This window comes from Echinops telfairi, unplaced genomic scaffold (assembly GCF_000313985.2).
Source record: "Echinops telfairi isolate 266 unplaced genomic scaffold, ASM31398v2 ScPeMD7_2;HRSCAF=8, whole genome shotgun sequence".
In the NCBI taxonomy this organism is placed as follows: Eukaryota; Metazoa; Chordata; class Mammalia; order Afrosoricida; family Tenrecidae; genus Echinops; species Echinops telfairi.
Genome location: NW_022103898.1, coordinates 57,611,222 through 57,624,073, shown reverse-complemented (window position 1 = coordinate 57,624,073; position 12,852 = coordinate 57,611,222).

Here is a 12,852-nt window from a genome sequence, read left to right as displayed (position 1 = left end):
GGCAATGAATGTACAAATGCGCTTTACACAATTGATGTGTGTATGGATTGTGATGAGTTGTATGAGCCCCTAATAAAATTATTTTTTTAAAATTAAACGGATTAGCAAAAAAGACCTTCATAAACAGATAGAATATCAACTGAAATATTTCAGTAAGCTAATGAAGCACTGGAAGCACTTATTCTTTTTTGCTAAGTAATTTGGAAGACAACTACCTGACCAGCTGACTTCAAGAGATCCATATTATGTCCCTTCAAAGGAAAATTAACTTATACCAAATGGAATTAAGATATTGAACTTTTTCCCTGAACTTTTGAAGCTTCCTCATATTACTTTCTCTGAATTACAATTTATGTCAATGGCTAAAAAAAGAAAACATTTTAGAAATTGTCATCAAGTTGATTCTGACAAGATTAATTGAAGCAAATATGAGTGGATAAATTTATTTTGATTCTATTTTTCATTCTCTAATTTAAAAGCTTCAACTTTAAAGCTGATTGTTAAAATTGAAAGTTGTTGGAAAAACTTGTTTCTATCATTTTCTACACTTACTGGGGAATTCTCATTAAAATGAACAAAATTCATGATTTGAACAAAATTGTCCATAAAATTAACAAAATTCAATGAACAGCATTCAAATTTCAAATTGTTTTGCTTATGTCCCAAGTGCATTATAGTCTATTGAATGTGATGATTTGAACAGAATGGGGTTAAGAGTCTGAACTCCAAAAAGTAACTCATTATTTTGGAACTGATATAACTAACTTCTTTTTCTGATTTTATAATATACTATTTACTTTTCTTTGAGGAGATGAAAACAGAATTATATACGCAGAAATGAAATCAGAGTCATCAAGAAATGACATTCAAATATTGAAAAATCAGATAAACTTAAAAAGCAATGTTCGAATCCCTTGCATAGTCATCCCCAATGCTAATCCTAGCCCATGTAAATGATGTGTATTTGAGGCTTCTCTAGAAGTGACAGTGAAAGTAAAAATTTAAGGATCTGCTTCTAATTGGGGGGTTTTACTGATTATTTTAAGACTCAGGAGGTTTTACAGTTACCCAATCATCCTGACCAACACCTTGTCACTAGCAGGTCAATGGTGTCTCCAAGGGACCTGCCTCTCTCTTGGCTGCCCAGCAAATAAAACCAGTGTGCTCCATGACAACCCCACAGGTGTCAGAGTAGAACTGTGCTCCACAGGGTTTTCATTAGCTAAGTTGTCATCAGTGGATTGTCCAGCCTGCTTCCCAGGAACCCCTGGGAATCAAACCTCCAACCTTGGTTAGCAGCGAAGCCCATTTACTATTTGTACTACTCAAGGACTCCCAGAAAAATAATTAGAGGTCTACAATTAATGAGGCTAATTGAGAGACTGTTAAAGTAAACCTTTCAAGAGACAATGATGTTTAGGCTAGGCATACAATGGTTATATTTTTAAATATATGTTGTCCTATGATAGAGGCGGGGGAATGTCAACGATGATTTCAAAGTCTCTCTCTGAAGAGACCACATGAAGATGATGCCCTTCACCCAGAGGAAAAGCCAAGAAAGTAAGGAGCGTTGTTGAGAAGTTTTGGGTGGTAGGTATCATTTGAAAAGATGCCAAATGAACCTTTGTATATAAAGTTTGCAGTTTACAAATGGCACCCAAGCTGAGAAATATAATTATGCTAGGAAATGATCATCTTAAAAGCTGACAGTATGTACAAAGGTAAAAGATACTGCCACCACGTGAGTTGCTCTTTATAATTCACTGATTAATTTGTTTTAAATCTTTCTCTTTAAAAGTGTTTTAAAAGCTAGATATTTTTAAAAGATATTTTAAAAATCTATCTATGATTCTTTCTGTCATGTATCATTCCAACAGTAATATGTCTTCAAATATTCAAGGACTTTGAAAGAAGAGAACCCATGGCCCTTAACTCAAAAGTTAAACAAGGTATGTTTTAAGTGACTAGGATATGAATCAAAATAAATACAGATTTGAACACCATGGTATAATAGAATTTACAGTGAAAAATTAAACCAGCAAAACATGAGCTTGGCAGTAAAAAGGGATGCGCATTAATAGGAATCCATGTGTCCTCATGAGAATTGATGTGTAGATAAAGTTCGACTTGGTTAGTGAATTGGAAATTCCTTCCATCTCAATAAGGCCAGGGATTCATATAGAAGTAGGTGTTAAGAGTACAGGTTTATGTTTTTCAGACTTGAACAAGAGATCTTGGGAAGGGTGGAATTAGCTGGTTGAGAAAAGAAAGACTACAAGGACAAGTACATATACTGGACAACCTGTAGCCTCTGCTCATCATTCTTTGTGAGAGAGCAGGGGTTTGGAGAGAATAGTGCGTGAATTTTAAATTAAATCAGACTAAATGCATATTCAAATTCATATATTTTATGACCATCCTCCATCAAATGGATAATCATTCATTACAAATCCAAACTGATCATTTTAAATTACCATAATAGAAATATTTGAAAACTTTATTACAAAACTCAAATTTAAGAATTCAATTGTAGATATCTGATATTTAAACTAGGATTTTAAAGTTGGATTCCTGAAGAACTAGGTATGATTATATACTATCATATGTGGAAAAATGCATTTAACAAACAATAATAAGTAATAACACTGTGACAAAGATATTAAATTCTTAGACACAGATATGAAATTAAAGTAAATCAATAGTTAATATTAAGAACACTGTTAATATAACACTGTTAATTAACACTGTTCAGTGTTAATATAAGAACACTGAAAAATCATGGTTTTGATCCATCATACATTTAAAAAATAGCTTTATTTCTTACTAGGTTTCTTAAAACTTTTTTCAATACAAATATAAGCAAACATTCTCCTCTCTACCTCTTTTCTTTTGCTTACCATCTCTTAAAATGGACATACAAATGCTGGGCTTTATTGTAAGCCTGCCTTGGGCTGGGTTGTCTAGAGAAGCAAAACCAATGGAGTTTATGTAAATGTATAGAAAGATGTATAACAAAGACATGGCTTGCATAGTGTAGAATCAGGCAAGTTCCAAGGTTGTGGACTAGACGTCAGGCTGGAGGCCTCTCTTGTCTCCCATAATTGATGGGGTAGATGGACCCAAGATCAGCATGTCAGGCAGAATGCTTCTGGCTGCAGAGGCCAGTGAATCCAAGATTACCATGTGAAATGGCAAGTTGCTGATGATGTACAAGATTAGCATATCAGATGGCATATTTCTAGTTGCAGAGGGTAATGAATCCTTGATTGGCAGGTAAGACAGTACTCTGCTGATAACTCCAAGAATCAGAAGGCAGTACAGCAGGCATCTGATTCAAATACAATTAACTATATAGGTCAGATAATGAGTCAGATGCTGGATCCAGACCCAGAAAAAGCAAGATGGCTTTTCCACAGGACCACACTTATTGGAAGCAGATCCTCCAAGAGGATCTCGTCATGGAGGATTTCTAGGTCTTAATTACCAAACTACTGGTAATCCTGACCCAGCAAACTTGACACAAGCTCATAGCCAGAAGATGTGAGAAATGAAAATAAAGATTTTAGGAAACCAGACAAGCAAAATAAAGACTGACAAAAACAACCCATGTAAAGAATCATTCTCATCACTCATTTTTGATTAATCATTACCTATAGTTGGCATATTTTTCTCCTATCTTTCACTCTTTAAAGTACCCCTGGGGAGAGAGTGGTTATGATTTGGGCTATGATAATGAAGGTTGGCAGTTTAAAACCACCAGGCTCCCTGTGGGAGAAAGATGGAACTTTCGATTGCTGTAAAGAGTTACAGTCACAGAAACTTACAGGGGGCAATTCTACCCTGTCCTATAGTGTTACTATGAGTCAATATCTATTGAATGGCAGTGAATTTGTTTTTTGGGTTATCACTCTTCAAAAGTAAACTCAAAAAGCACTTACCAATATTTTAAAATTTCTTCCACAATGGGAGACAAAATCAGATCATTCATGTAAAATCTTTGGTATAAGATCCATTTACTTCTCACATTCACATCATTTGGTCAGTAAATTTAGATATATTATTCATCTGCCTAAGTCACAATTATATCCTAACTGGAAATAAATAAGTGGACTTGTCCCCGTTCCATAAATTTACAAGAAGATTTAATGAGTTGGTGTATGTAAAATGTCTAACATGGAACCTTAAAATTAATATCTCTTCTTCTATGATACATCTGTGTCATTTCATATGTGCTTCTACTCTCTAGCCTCACAGTGAGCCACTGGATAGCGTTCTTCTTAAGGCAACCAATAACCAACGGTTACTAAATCCAATGTTCTTCTTTTAATTCTCTTCTTTACAAATTGTTTCAATATTTGACAAAATGAATAACTTCCTACACACACACAAACCTTTTAATATCTGACTTCAAAGGCCACTCCTTAGTCCTTCTTGATTCTCCTTCATCTCCTCAACTTTTTAAATGTGGAGTTTGTCTGACATCTTTTCTTCTAATTCGAATAGTAATTTCTTTTTCATGACATGTGCCAGAAAGGGGGTTTCCTAATGGAGGTGCATGTATTTGATTATTACTTTCCTCAATGCCCCAGCAAAAGAAAAAAAATATTCCAAATTTCTTGACTGATGTTTTATTGTTATCCAGGAATATCATTTAATTTAAACAATTTATTGAATACTGATACCAAATCTAAGAATTTCTGCTAGGGAATGTCATTCCATTCCCTTCCTGTTGTTTACCTCAATAAACTCTAAAAATAAAATTTCAAGTAACAGTGGATGCGCATTGAGTCCTTCCTAGATAATACCTCAAAACTCAACAGGCCTTCTAGTAAAACTGAATGGTGGAATGATTCCCTACAGGTGCCGGGGACCCACCACAGTCATTGTATTATTAGTTACACCAGGAAGCCTTGTCAAAATGCCTGACTGGTGAACCTGGAAATATTCTGAAATGTCACAGACAAAATTGCCATCGCTACATAGAATCCAGAGACTCATAAAGATATTTGGATTGACATTTCTACTTCCTGAAAAACTTCAGATTTCTAGAAGTTAATATTATCTGGGTCTATATCTACTTTCTTTCAGTACTATATGAAAATCATATATTTGTAATATTCTTACCTTAAAATTCTGTTTATGTTTTAGTTTATATATTATGTGTATACATAGGGCATTCAATTGTGTGAATATTTAGAAAGAAATGCCTCTATTTTAATATTTAAAACATGCACAGATTTTAAGTATTCACTGAAATAAGTTAAATTTCTTACGTTGTAAAATGTGTGCGGACATAGCCTTAAAATCAACAAGAATATGGAAAAAACTGAGTATGGGTATGAAGTAATAGATTTCAAAATAGTTGTTTTAATGCTTTTCATGCTCTTGAAAAAATACAATCAACATAATTTTAATATCATATTAATTATTATTTGAAAATATTCAAGTTCATCTACAGAAAATGTAAATTTTGAGGTATTTTGTCATTTTATTTCCCAAAATATTGGGTATATTTTCAAATGTTATTAGTTTATTAGATCTTAGAATTCACATAAGAACAAACATGCTTACCTCAAAGTCTGCACTACTTCAAGGGAGGCATGGCCACACAGAGAAGATTCTCTCGCTGTCAGGAAGGGGAGAAACAATTTGTGAGGGCATGGCTGTGACACTCTGTGCCCACCAGCATCGGTCCATTTTGCCTGCTATCAAGATGTTGCTTTTTCCTGGGTTATATTGATGGGCTCTTTCAAAGTCACATTCTCAGAGCTTCCACACTGAACACTGTGGGTCCTAACTTTATAGTGCCAAAGTCCATGGCACCTGCTTGGCCTAGAAGAAATGCATGCACCAAGCTTGGGTTTCCTTCTTCCTCACCATTGTTGGTCATTTTGTCAATCCACCTCCTTGAGTTTCATTTTCTCTTTTTCAGTGACATATTTCTTTACCAAGTGAGGTGTTTTTTTCCCAGGGACTGAGCCGTCCTCATAACATATACAAATCTCACCATCTTCAATTTCATGGAGCACTAGGGCTCTGACATTCTGACTCACACACACATCAATAGTTCAACAAGCTCAGGAAGCACTGGAAGCACTCATCTATACCAGGAAATTTGGATGACAACTACTTGGCAAGTTGACTGGGAGAGATTCATATTTGTACCCATTTCAAAGAAAGGTGATCCAAAAGAATGATCAAATTACAGAACAATATAATTAATATCACAGGGAAGTAAAATGCTTCTGAAGATCAGTCAACAACATTTGTAGCACAGCATGCATGTAGAACGGCGAGAAAATCAACCCGGATTCAGAAGAGTGTGTGCAAAATAGCACAAGGGCTTTTATCGCTGATGTCAGATGGATCTTGGCTGAAAGCTGAGAATACTAGAAAGCTGTGCACTTGAGTTTCATTTACTTTCCTAAGGCATTTGACTGCATGGATCATAAAAAACTGTGGAAAGACTTGAGAAGAATGGTAATTCCAGACATGTAGAGCTGGAACATGGATGAAGAGGCAGTTGTGCAAATAGAACCAGGTCATAATGCATTGTTTATATGCAAGAAAGGTGTGTGTCACAGTTGCAGTTCCTCACTGTACTCGGTCAAGTGGTTGTTGAGCAAATAATCAGAGAAGCTGGGTCTTGAGAAGAAGAAAGCAGCATCAGAATTGGGGAAAGGCTTATTAACAACCTGCAATATGTAGATTATACAACCTTGTTTGCTGAAAGAGAGCCAGCCTTGAACCTTGACTCAAACCGTGGTAATTTTAAACATCTTATATGCATGTACACCTTAGCAATGTATAAGGAAGAAGACCAAACACAAACATACACACACACAGAGTTTATTTCAAAAAATATTAAGTCAATTATACCCCCATGAATAGGTAATAAGAATTCCAGCTGATTTATATCATCGCCAATCATTACTATTATGTCTATTTAATATTAGATATCCTGATAGATGTACATTGACATATTATGAAACATTTAATTTCCCTGATGACTATAATATTGAATACATTTAATATGCTATTGAAAATTTGGATGCATATATTTTTTCTGAGTTCCTGTTAAAATGTTTGCCCACTTTGGATCATCTATGTTTTATGTTTTATTATTGATTTTATTGATTTGAAGGTTTTTAACATAGCCTAGATATAAGAACTACATCAGAAAGTAATGTGTTGTTCATGACTTCGCCGAGTTCAATCTAAACTACTATAAACAGAGCTTCAGAGACAAGATCGTTATAGAAACTGACAGCCTCAGCCTTCTCCCTAAGAGTGCCAGGGGAGTTGAGTCTGTTAAACTTGTGTTTAGCAGACTGATGCTTAACCCATAAAACCACTAAGCATCCTGTGTAGCTGTTAGTTACTGTGGAGTCAGTTCCAACTAACAGCGACCTTAAGGACCAAAGAAAGAAACATGGTCTGGTCTAGTGCTATTCTGACAATTGTTCTTATATTTGAGCCTTTCCATGCAGCCACTGTGTCAAACCTTCATGTCAAAGGTCTTCCTCTTTTTCACTACTACTCTGCTTTATCAAGCACGATGTCCTCCTCCAGGGACCGGTTTCTCCTGACAACATGTCACATGTTCAAAGTACGTGAAATGAAGTCTCACCATCCTTGCCTGTAAAGAGCATTTTGGTTGTACTTTTTCCAAGGCAGATCTGCTTTGGCAGTTCTTTGGCAGTCCATGGTATTGTCGATATTATTTACCGGCAATCATAATTCAAATATATATAATGTGTATATGATACATTAATAAATAGACAAATGGTAAACATTTTATTTAGAGATAATAGAATATTCTAATACAGTTTTAAGAAATAAAAAGAGAGTCGTATCCATTATCCAACTCCACCAGTGTTGACATCTTTAAAAACTATAGCATAATAATCAGCATATTATTGACATTGATACAGGCAGGACACAGATGCAGAGCATTTTATCTTCACAATCATTACTTGCCGTTATTGATACTCAAATAGCCACAGTTGCATCCATTCTGCTTTAACCTCCTCCTAACTCCTGGATTATTTTATTTTCAATTTCTACACATTTTTCATTTCCAGAATTGTTAGGTTTTTTTCAACGCAACTTAATTCTCTGGAAATTCATCCAGTTTTTTTGTGTGCATCAATAAATAACTCCTTTTTTGTTTTTTTTGCTGATAACATTTTCTGGTTTGAATGCTACAGTTTTATATCATTCACCCATTGAAAAACATATGAATTATTTCTAATATCTAAATATTGCAAATAGTGTTGCTATAAAATTTTTCAGACAGATTTTTTTGTGGACATAAATTTAGGTTTTCCATGAGTGTAATGCTAGGTTTAGATTGTTTGGGGGTAGAGAGGTTGTTAAGAAACTACCAAAATATATCCTAGAGTAATTGTTGATTTTGCTTTTTCATCAGCAATGCATGGATGATCCTGTTTCTCTTAACTGGGGCCAACATTGGGGGTTATGGTTATTTTCCAGGTTAGCCCTTCTGCCAGATGTGCATGGAGCCCTAGCCTGGGGGCTGAGTGTTGGGGTAGTAGGAAGCCTCCAGTCACTCAGCAGGAAATGGGGGGCAGGGGTGCTTTCTGCTCTTGTAAAGATTTACAGGTGCAGAAATCCAAAGCATGATGACTTCTAATCCATGAATACTGTATGTCTATGTTTACTTAGATATTTTTTAAATTTCTTTTATCAATGTTGTGCAGATATTAGCAAACAAGTTCTGGACAAATTTTGTTAGATTTAAATCTAAGTATTTTACTTTTGAGTGATTTTAAATGACATTATATTTAGAATCTTAATGTCCTTCTGTTCGTTACTATTCTACAGAAATGATAATATATATATAATATATAATAATATATATAATAATAATATATGCTTATCATGTGTCCTACAATCTTGATGAGCTCGCTCCACGTTCTAGAGAGAAAACAGTACAATTCTCTCTCTAGGTTTTTGTGCGGATATCCTGTCAAGCTGTGGGAATTCCCTTTCCTAATTTTTTTTAAAGAGAGATTTTTGTCATGAAGGGGTGACAAATTATTTGCTCTTTTCTTTTTTTGGCAAATAGCTGTCATTAAGGAAATGGGGGTTCTAGTTTCTAAACTTAACAGAGTATAGCTAATGAGAAGATAATGATCAGATTCTCACTAGACCATGTTGGTCTAAGAATAAAATCAATTCTTCAGTACTTTGCAGTGTTACTCTCTCTAAATGAGACATCCTTCCAGATTCTAGACACTAACTTCTGGACTAATTTTTCCTATTTGTATCTAATTTCCAACTTTACTTTCTATTTGAAGTATATTTGTATATATTAAAATCAGCCAAAAAATGCATGGTCAGAATATTTTAACAGCATCTCTATGTTTCTGTAAATTCTATTATGTAATATATATATATAAAATAGTTCATTTTTGGAATATTCCATCCTTATGTCCTCTGATTAAAAGATTTCTCAAATTTCCTTAGGTCGAGGCTATCATTCAACATGAGCTAAACTTTATCTCATTTTTGATCACTGATTTAGTTTCTAGCAATTGTCTCTTGTGACAATCTATTCAGAAACTTTCCAACAACTCTATAGGCAGAAAGTCAGAATACTTTGTTTCTCAATGGCTGCATATTATCGTTGAGATCTTCTATCAGAGAGCTACTATGACAGGCAGAAATCCATTCTAAGGTTAGAGTGAAGGGTACTGAGGCCGACTGTCATGGAACTCCTCTTAGTGGGTTCTCTTTGATGTCTTGTTTAGCTTAATTTGTCAACCATTATCTGCTTTTACTTGAAACAAGACTCCAGTTTTTTTGTGGTGGGGGAGGGCATGGACGTTGCATCTCTTTTCTTTCACATTAAGTTTGCTGATCAAGACAGTTGATTATTCTGCCTGGCAATATGCTGGCTGCCTTCCTAAGAGATGGCGTTCTTAAATAGAACTTAAATAAAATCAATACGTAGTTGATTTCCTGTCTCTGTTCCTCAAAATATTTTCACAAGACAATGCATCCTATTTCACTGCACTGATAAAATTATATTTTAAGAATATAATATATGCAGAAACCTCTACACATCTATTTAAATACCATGGATGCTTGATCTAAACAAATTAACCAGAATGTTGCAGTAGGTTTTTGGCAGATGGTAGCAATGATATGTTTTCTTGTTGGGGGTTTGATTTTTATATAACGGTAAGGTCTTTTGAGCATGCAGTGAGCAATCGAGTGTTATCACGTTGTCACTGTTGTTGTTCTTAGGGGCTATCCAGTCAGTTCAGACCCATCGAGACTCTATGAACAAATCACTGCTCTTACTCCTGCACCATCCTCACAATTGTTTTCCTATACTTGGGGCCATCACCCCAGTTACTGTGCCAATCTTGTTGAAGACTTTCCTCTTTTTCAATGTCCCTCCACTTTACTAAGCATGATGTCCTTCTGCAGGGACTGGTCTCTCCTGTCACTTTGTCCAAAGTGTGTCCTTGTCTCTAAGGGACACTCTGGCCATACATCTTCCAAGACAGATTGGTTTGTCCTTTAAACAGTCCATGGAATTTGCAACTTTCTTCTCCAGCACCACAATTCAAATACAACAATTCTTCTTCAGTCCTCCTTATTCAATGTATAACTTTCACCTGCATCTGAGGACATTGAAAGTAGAATGGCTTGGATCAGGCTCACCTTGGTCCTCAGAGTAACATACTTGCTTATCAATACTCTAAAGAAGTATTATGAAACAGATTTATTTACTTGATGAAACTTGTCTTTTGATATTGTAGTTGCTTTGATTGAAAAATAACTACTTCCTGTAATATCTATTTAAATCAGACTTGCTAGATTTCTGATAATTATGCTTCTTCACCTTTTCTTCTCTCAGGAATGCATTCTGGAGGGACCATAATATATGCAGAAACCTCTACAGTTTAGTTGCTATGTATCTGAATCAATCCACAATGCAAGCTGAGCTTGATGTGAAATGCTTTTCAATAACCCCCCTTGATAGTTTTATACTGATGCTGTTTAGTTGAACACTGAAGCATAACAGGACTGGAAATAGTATTTAGAATTCTGTACAGGAATAATCGATTGATGGCAGAGCCCTGAGAGTCGTCTTAAGTGACATGTGAAAACAGTTACGGCCTCAAACTGACGACTGAACATTCATGACCTAGGGAGGTGGTGAGAAAAGAGCACGTGCCCTTTTGCTGAGAGAAGCTCGGGTTCTCTTCTAAATTCCATCAATAGGAGAAGCAGATGAAAGAGAAACATGGGCACCAAATGTGTAACCAGTTCAGAGAAAGAAAGGTTAATTAATAGCAGAAGTGGTAGGACTTTGCTTAAATCCAAGAAAAAGGCATTCTGAAGGGCACCACTGAAAAGCAGAGCACCAAAGGACCAGAAAGGGCAATGGACACACACACTAGAGAAAATGTTAGATTTTATTATGTCACTGAGCCTAAATTTTTAAAGAGCTACCAATGCACAGCCAAAAAATATACACACGGATATTTTGAACCTCAAAATCCCCATCTATTTATAGGATTGTGTTCATGAATCTTAAACTTGCCTGTTGAAAATTAAATTGTATAAACATCTTCATGTTCACATGGGTTTTGAATGTTTTTGCCATTAAAATCATAATGTTGCCTGTCAAAAAGACAGGCGGTTTATAAAGGACTTGAAAAATAAATATATAAAACAAGCTTAAAAAATAAATTGTACACGATTTCTTCACTCTAAGTCCAGTGATGGTATTTTGTGGCCTGGTGCCATGTTTTATTGGATCTTTTTACTCAAGATTGCTAAATTTAGAATTATTATCTTATGTGTGTGCCCCCGAAGTCAGAAGTTTTGGAATGAAAGGGAGAAAAAGTCTCCTTCCCTTTAAGGAATTTGGAGCTATTGATAAATAAGACACATTAGAAAGAGGAGAGTCAAACAAAAACAAAGATATGGCAGAAAATTACAGAGAAAATTATATTACCTATTACACAAAAACATATGAAAAAACCTGCTGTGCGATATATTGATGTAGTAGAATTCTTAAAGTAATGTCATTGAAAGCACTTTATTTGTTAATGTTATATATGTGGCAAGTAGAATATAAGAAATTATAGCACTTGCAATGAAAAGCAATAACTTGAGAACAGATAATGTTCAAAATGACTTTTTTCTTTCCATATTACATATATAGTAAAACACTCCAGGAAATGCAGAATAACAAAGCAAATATAAACATTGATTTACTATTATTGCATGCTGATTGACTATGTAATTGAAAGATGCATATATTTATATATCATTATATATATGCAAATATATATATTTCAAAAAAAAGAACCCACTTTACATTTCTCAAGCTGAAAATATGAAGAAAAAAGCTTAAACCTTGCCACACAACGTTGATGGCTTCTCTAGGTGAAATAATGAATGGCTCAGGCAGTATCTCGAGAAGATGGCAGGAACACGGTATTTTCAGTATGCTTTGATGCCGTATAATTCAAATACAGGCTCCTCTCTGGTCTTCTTTAATCCTTATGCAATATACCATGCACCCAGGCATATGAGGTGATTAGAAATAACATGACTTGGATCAGACATGCTTTGCACCTCAAGATTTTAAAGAGAATTTTGGGACAGACTTGTCCAATGCAATGTGTCATTTGGTTTCTTTTTTTTTAATCATTTTATTGGGGGCTTGTACAACTCTTATCACAATCCATCCATCCATCCATTGTATGTCAAGCACGTTTGTACATTTGTTGTCCTCATCATTCCCAAAGAATTTGCTTTCTACTTGAGTCCTTGGCATCAGCTCCTCATTTTTCCCCTCCC